Below are 8,186 nucleotides of genomic sequence, written 5' to 3'. Positions count from 1 at the left end.
TGGGGACACTCAGAGATGGGCACTCAGGTAAGATATTAACCCTAAACAGATTTGGTGCTGCCTGCAAGGAAGTAATAGTTGAAACCACAATAATGATTGAAGTGTCCAAAGCAGAGAGTGATCAAGAAAAGTAGAAGGTCAAACACATGAATATTGTCTGTAGTTAAGGGGTGGAAGTTAAAAAACAAAAAGGAAACCAGAGTAGAAGATGGAAAGGAGCAGTAGGAGAGAGAGGTAGGAAAACTTGCACAGGGCTTTGTCAATGAAAAGAGGAGATAGTTTCAAAAAGAAGGGGATAGGTAATGGTGTTAAGTGCTATAGAGGAGCTGAGGGAGATGAGGACTGAGAAAAAAGCCCTGGTGCTTTTCTCCCCCAGTTAACTGTCTCACCCATTAGATGGGGAATTTCCCAGGGGCAGTCCTATAATATCTCAGTTGGACTGAGATATCCCCCAAGGCAGAGACATCATAATCTCGTATCCTTCATGTGTGTTCCCTTCTCCCTAAAATTGTCCATTCAGGGGCTTTCCACACAGTGGTCATTCAATTCAGATTTTATCAGCAGGAACTTATTACCATTGTGAGTCTTTGGCCAAATGAGATGTTGAGAACCGTATGTTTTGTTTGTGTCCTATGTAACAGGGAGTCTGTGGGTTTTGCAATCCTAGGCTTGTGGCTATTGATGGTTTTCCCCTTAAAACCACAGACTTGTGTGACTGGTTTGGGATCATCTCCTCCTCTTGTGTGACTTTGGCAGGGAGAAAGGTTCTTATAGGAGCCTGGAGTTACAGAGCCAACCTTCCTTCACATCCAGGACTCCCTCTCCCCAAGCCACAGGGATTGGGGCCATCCATATGGAGGACACAGGTTGCTGGGCAGGAAGCTCTGGGACTGCCACTGTCCCAGAGAAAGAGCCAATGGGAGGAGGTTCTCTCCCTGTGGGTGATGGTTCCCCACTAGCTTGCTGACTCACTCCCCATGTTGGGCCAGGGCCAAGAGACTATACTCAGGACTGGGAAGACATCAGGCCTTGTGCGAAGATACCAGAGACCAGGAAAAGGTTTGCTAATCTCTAGTTTTTGCTTTCACTTGCTATTCTGTTAAGTTTTTGTGGGACTCTTTATCTGTAGAAAGGGTTCTCAGAGTGTCAGGGAAATGACACACTTACTCTCTTCTCTCTAGATGGTGTAATGGTTAGAGTGTCGGACTTGGGGTCAAGATTTGAGTTTAAATTTTGCCTTGGACACTTACTAGCTGCATGACCCTAGACAAGTCTTGTAACCTCTGTTTGCCTCAGTTTCTTCATCTGTAAAATGGAGATAATAATAGTACCTACCTCCCAGAGGTGTTGTAAGGATCAAATGAGGTAATTTAGGCTGTCCCAAAAGTCTTAGTGAAATGCTATGTATATGTACTTTGCAAACCTTAAAACACTATATAAATACTATGATTATTGTTATTTTCATCATCCTGTCCATAGGGCTAGAAGGCATCTTAGAAATCCTTTTTCCAACCTTCTTACTTTACAGATGAGCCCCAGAGTTTAAATTTAATGACTTTTCCAAAGTCACAGAGCTAATTAATGGCAGTCGGGAAGAGAATTGAGATGTCCAGACAACTAATCCACTGCTGTTTCTCCTGATTTCAATTCTCTTTCACGCCTGAACCAACCTCTCCTCTTAACTTCCCTATTGCTGTGAAGACCACTACTATTCTTCTAGACACCCAGTGTCATAGCCTAGTTCTTTACTTTCCCTCATGGACCCCATATCTAATCACTTGCAATTTCTTATCAATTCTACCTCCTTAATACCTCTTAAATCTATCCCCCTTTTCCCTGGCCAGGCCACAGTTGCAGACTCCCTCATCACCTCTCACCTGGACAATTGCAATAGTTTCCAAATTGGTTTCCCTTCATCTTGTCTCTCTCCATTCCAATCCATCTTCTACATGACCCAAAGTGATATTCTTAAAACACTAGCGTGGCCTTAATATTCCCCTGCCCAGAAGGTTTCTTTGATTCTGGCTCCCCATTTCCAAATTCCTTTCTTTGACACGAAAAGCATTTTACAACCTGACTCAAGATCAGATTTCCAGGCTGTATACACATCATATCCCCCTTCGTCTCCTCTCCATGCCCGCCATACTGACATTGATACTCTTCCTCATCTAAGACCTTTCATCTTTCACCTCAGTACCTCATCATGGGCTGTTCCCAAAGGCTGAGAATGCTCTTCCTTCTCCCCTTGGCCTCTTGGAAGCATGAGAACTTCTTTCAAGACTCAGCTGAAGAAATATTTCATCAAGGTCTTTTTTGATTCCTCTAATTTTCAGTCCCCTCTAAAATCATTTGTATGTATTTGTGTGTGGGGGTACACTTGTATTTACTTATCTGTATAGGATCAAATCAGATAACATCTATGAAGTCCTTTGTAAACCTTCAAGTAAATGCTGATTATGATGATAACATGATGACTATGTATATATGTTACCACCAGTAGAATGTAAGCTCCTTGAGAGCAGAGACTGTGTAATTTTTACTTTCGTATCCTCAAATCCAGGAGTGGGGACCCTCTGGCCTTGAGGCCACATGTTGCCCTCTGGGTCCTCAAGTGCATCCCACAGGAGGACGTGAGTTCAAATCCAGCCTCAGACACTTAACACTTACTAGCCTTGTGACCTTGGGCAAGTCACTTAACCCCAATTGCTCTGCATTCCTCCCTCAAAAAAAAAAAAGAAATCATTGGTAACTTGTAAAGCCTACTTTCAGTTGAATGATGAGGTTGGAAACTAGATTGTATAAGGTTAAGAAGAGTGTAAGAGGGGTGGCCAGGTAGCACAGTGAGTAAGAGCACCAGCCCCAGTGTTGGGATGACCTGGGGATCGAATCCTGGGCTCAGACACTTAGCACCCACCCAGAAACACCTGGCCGTGTAACCTTGAGCAAGTTACTTAACCCCAATTGCTTTTAAAAAAAGAGAGAGAGAGAGTAAGAGACTTTCTCAAGGAATTTAGCCACAAAATGGAAGAGAGACGTGGAATGATAGTCATCAGAGATGGACAGATCAAGTAAGGAATTTTGAGGATGGGGGAGATACGGTTATGTTTGTAGACAGTAGGGAAATAGCTAATACAGAAATTGAAGATAAATGAGAGACTAAGTATAACAAAGGGGACAGTATACTGAAGAAAATGGAATGGAAGGGGAACACTTGTGAGTGAAGAGGGGTTTGCCTTGGCGAGGAGAAGAGCCATCTCTTCGTGTGAGACAGGGGTGAAGGAGGAACTGGTAACTGGCAATATCTGAGTGATATGAGATGAGGGGGAGAGAAGAGCTCTCAAAGAATGCCTCAGCTTTTGAGATACTAGGCACAGTTCCCAGATGGAGAAATGGAGGAACTCTGAGGGGTTTGAAGAAGGATAAAAAAGATTTCTAAGAGCCTCAGCAGTGGGTAGGATGACTAATTAGGGAGATATAAAAGGGTCACCATGCTGCACTGAGGGCCCAGATAAGATGGTGGTGGACTCAGTCAACTTGGTTTCATGATTTTCTCCAGCTTTGTTCAGCAGCATTCCAGTAGGAGTGAAAACAATGGACGATGAGATTAATCCCAGACTGAAGCTTGGCAGAGCAAGATCCGAACTAGGGGAAAGGTAGAAGAAGAAAAGGACCATGTGAAGTTGAACCGGTTCCCTAAAGGGTCAAGATTGGGAAAAGAGGAGAGCAGAGCCAGTGCATAGGGAAGACCTGAGGGATGAAGGGATTGGAGATCATGATAAAGACAAAGAAGAAGGTTTGGGAGTACAGGGCAAAGGGAGAGGTTGAATGACAACCAGATGCAATCAGATAAAGGAATTTCAGAGTTCATAAATGTGGAAGTGGAACATCTGTGGGTGGTGGCAAGATCAAGGCTATGACCCTGGGTATAGCTGAAGTGAGGTGGAGAAGGAGGTCATGGGAAATGAGTCCCCTGCTGTTGTTGTTCATGCTTTGTTCTCGAAGAGGACCAATGAAGCATCAGGAGGGTGATGTCTTGACTTGCATGTGAATTGGATTTAAGTGAGGCAGAGCTATACAAAGTCATCAGCCTCACTCTCTTCTCCAGTCATCAGAGTCCAGTGGCAAGATGTAGGCCAGGATTCCTACAGATGGCCCCTACTATGAGGGCAGGAGTGAGGGAAGAAACATCACTATGAGCCAAGTACCGAATTCACTGAGGAGGGAAGGGTGTCCTGGACATCTATAGATAATAACTACCAGAGTCTTGATTGGGTGGTAAAAATGGATTGAGTGAACCTTAAAGGAGAAGAGATTATTGAGTAATGGAGGAAAAGCTCTTAGAGACAATCTCTACTCCTTATTGGAGGGAAGTTATAATGCCTGTGGGTAGGTCTATTCAATTCAAATGTTGCAAGTGAAAATGTTTATGGGTCTCATAACTTGTGGCCAGCCTTATCAAAGGAGAAAAGGAGCAAATGGCCAGGGAGCCTGCCTTGTGAGGCCCCCAATAGGAATGAACTCAGGCTGAAGCTCCAGCCAGGTTTTATCAGGCCAAACACATTTTACTAAGTGGGGCAAAAATGCCTTACACTTGCTTTGTATCTTTTAACTCAGGGTAAAGTACATTATCTTGATATGACCCAGCCCTAAGCCATGATCAAACCTTAGGATCATGAGAGACTAGGACTGCTATTTTTTTTCCCCTCAAAGACAAATTTGGATTTTGACACAAAAAATTTTGTCTTCCATTTTTATTGTTCCAATACAACACGGGCGTTTGATGGTTGAATGTCAGGCTAGAAGCCAAGAAAACCTGGTGTCAAATGCTACCTCAGATATTTACTAGCTAGGTGACCCCCTGACAGTGACAACCTCTCTGCACCCCAGTTTCCTCATCTATAAAATGCAGATGATAATAAATGAAGATCATACAAAATAATAAGCACTATTATTATGAATCATTGGTGTTGTGAATTATTATTGTTATCGATTACTATTTCTGTTATGAAGATCATATGAAATAACAAGCACTTTGCAAACCTTATAGTACTACATAAAGACTAGTTGCTGCTGTTGTTATTGGAGATGGAGATTGGACCTGTGATATCATTGGCATAGGAAAGAACTTCTCAGATGGAGGAATTCTAGTCCACCAGTGAGGGCTGTTACTTTCTCTACAACTTATGGTCTTAGAGAATTGCATAGAATTCTTTAAGTTAAATGACTAAAGGTCACAGAGTTGGGGTGTGTGTGTGTGTGTGTGTGTGTGTGTGTGTGTGTGAGAGAGAGAGAGAGAGAGTGTAAGAGGCCACACTTAAACCCAGGAGCACTATCTCACTGTGCCTCTCCTTCACTATTATCATGATGTGCCAGTAAAGAGAGTAGAACTATCCTTCTCAGAACCCTTATAATTTAAAGGTAGAGACTTTGTCTTCCTTTGGATGTGGGTTTGCTTATATTCTTTTTTTTAAAATAATTTTATTATTTTTTTTTGTTTTTTTGGAAGGCAATTGGGGTTAAGTAACTTGCCCAAGTTCACATAGCTAGTTTGTGTGTGTGTGTGTGTGTGTGTGTGTGTGTGTTAAGTGTCTGAGGCTGGATCCGAACTCAGGTCCTCCTGGCTCCAGGGCCGGCGGTCTACTCACTGCGCCACCTAGCCGCCCCCTGCTTATATTCTTTATCAAAGAGGAACAGGACGTTCAAACTCACTCCCACAGTCTGCCTTGCGCAAAAGCTATTCAATGTGTCTTTGGACCCAATTCAAAATCAATCAATCAACAAACAAATAATAAATAAATTTTTAAAAGCAAAAGGTAAATTAATTGACACAGAGGATGGGATGGAAAGAGTGCTAGGCTTGGAATCAAGAGACCTGAGTTAGAGCTCTAGATTGGGCATTTGCCATCTGTGTGATCTTAGACAAGTAATTTAACTTTACCACAATCAATATCAATGAGCCACAGTTTCCTCAACTGTACAGTAGGAATAATGATAACCCATATCACTTATCTCAAGGGATTTTGTGAGGGAAAATACTTCATAAAACCTGTAAAACACTATAGAAAGGTGATCTGTTAGTACTTTTGCAGCATGAAAAATAGTATTACTCATTTTGGGGACCAGACTTGTAACTTTATTAGTATAGGAAACTCCCCTGAAAATTCCCCTTTATCATGAAAGATCATCAGCAGTTCTGAAATTTAAAAGGGTATGCTGAAATTAAGTGACATGCCCCAGGTCATATAGCTAGCCTGTATCAGAGATGAAACTTGAACCTATTTCTTCCTGATTCTGAATCCAGTGCTCTAACTTTAATGCTGCTATTGTCATTGGGTCATTTTAGTCCTATCCAATTTTTCCTGACCCCATTTGGGGTTTTCTTGGCAGAGAGGCTGGAGTGGTTTGCCATTTCCTTCTCTAGCCCATTTTATAGATGAGAAAACCAAGGCAAACAGAGTGAAGTGACTTGGCCAAGGTCACACAGCTAGCAAGTATCTGAAGGAGGATTTGAACTCAAGAAGACGAGTCTTCCTGACTCCAAGCCCAGTATTCTATCCAATGACCCACCCAGCTCCTAATATCATTATTGTTTTCCTCCTAAAATAGCAGGAATAACAGTTTAAGATGGACAGTGGATAATGATCGTGGTGTTTCAGGCTTTGCTGTTGTAACAGGGGTCTGGCACGCTTGCTGAACGTATCAGCTTGCTTGATTGATACATTCCCCATGGGGAGAGGTGAGCAGTTTGCTTCCAAGGAGTTGTGGTGGCATAAATGAAAGTGCTTTGGAGAGACTGTAGAGCATGTCTAGACATCTTGTAACTGGTTCCAATCCAGTAACTAGTTACAGAATGTCTAAGCCTGCTCCACAGTGGTGAAGAGGAACCTTTTTTGATTGGCCTCTTCCAAAAAGGCCTAGTTTTTATGGCTGTCTTCTCTTCCCCTCTGCTCGCAGCTGGACTCTTGTTCACAGTACCTGGTGAAAGGCAATGTTGTAAAGGGAGAAGACTTGTGGCCTTCTTCCCACTGATACCATGTGGTTCCAAGAAACAAGCCTCAGTCCTTGGCCTCTACATTTATTCTTTTCCATTTTAAGAAAAAGGCCTGGAGCCTCTGATCTTGTGAGCTCCAAAAGGTCAAGAAGGCACCCTGGAGCTCCAGAACCCAGGTTTCAAGCTGGTGCAACATTGATGCCCAGAGGAGCAGAAAATGACCTTTGTTTGGGATTTAGTCCAGCAGCACCCAAGACAAGGATTTATCCAGCAATCATGCCAAATCCAAACATGAACTTGGTAGAAACGATATTATGTATGAATTGAATTAAGTGGGTGTCCCCAAGGTGTGGGGGGAAATGTTTATATATTTGTTCTTGCTATATCTTAGGAGTAAATGTCCCCTTGTAAAAGCTAATCGATGGAAAGTGGCTAACTAGAACCAGGGCACTTTTCCCTAGTGGCTAAGGGAGCAGAGGAGGAACACAGTCAATGGAGCTCAGGCTGGTAGCATTAGAAAACAGACACCCCTGACCTCTCAGGGGACCCCAGAACTCTTCAGGGTAGTTGTAGCTGGCCTGCAGGGTTCTGGGATGATGAGCCAGAGCACACTTGCTGTACTGTCAAATAGTAGCACAGGAACACAAGAGTTTTGTAGATACTGAACTGGTCTGAGCACCGTTCCCCAAACACAGGATTGTATCTCTTACCTTTGGGTCTTTGTGAAAGCTGTCCCACATTTCTGGAATGCTCCCAGGCCTCAGCTGAACCTCATGGGCCCTCTAGGTTGCTTCAAGTTCAGCTCAAAAGTTCCTTTGATCAAGTTTTTAAAATGACAGTTGAAAATTGTTTTTACATGTAACTGGAGGGAAAAGAAAAAATAAAATACTAAAAAGAAAAAAAAAGAGTCCCTTTGCTCTCTCTTTATGTGTTTTCTGTGTTTAAACCTACTTTTTGTTGAACTGTGCATTTTTTGTGGTAGAATGTGTCCCAAATTTGAGGAGATATTTTCTACCAATTACACCACCTCAGTAAATATACCTAGCCAAAAATTAATTAAGGCTCTGCCTACTTGCTTCTGCCTTCACTTCTGTGAGTCTGTTCTCCCAAAGATGAGTTCCTTCCAGGGCCTGCATTTTAGGGACACATCCAAGCCGGCCATCCTTCATTCCCCTCCCTGGTGTATTTCTGATTC

General features: G+C 42.8%; 1 long non-coding RNA gene across 1 annotated transcript; it reads left to right on the top strand.

Moving 5' to 3' along the window:
* Nucleotides 1-751: 751 nt before the first annotated feature.
* Nucleotides 752-7,896, top strand: LOC138177522 (uncharacterized). Its single transcript, XR_011172531.1, has 2 exons — nucleotides 752-1,059; nucleotides 6,955-7,896. It is a non-coding gene; the product is annotated as an uncharacterized lncRNA (long non-coding RNA).
* The last annotated feature ends 290 nt before the right edge of the window (nucleotides 7,897-8,186 follow it).

Source organism: Petaurus breviceps, unplaced genomic scaffold (genome assembly GCF_028583685.1).
Source record: "Petaurus breviceps papuanus isolate PSGF00001 unplaced genomic scaffold, PetGlider_PUasm1.0 90434, whole genome shotgun sequence".
Lineage (NCBI taxonomy): Eukaryota > Metazoa > Chordata > Mammalia > Diprotodontia > Petauridae > Petaurus > Petaurus breviceps.
This window is presented reverse-complemented; position numbering and strand designations above follow the sequence as displayed.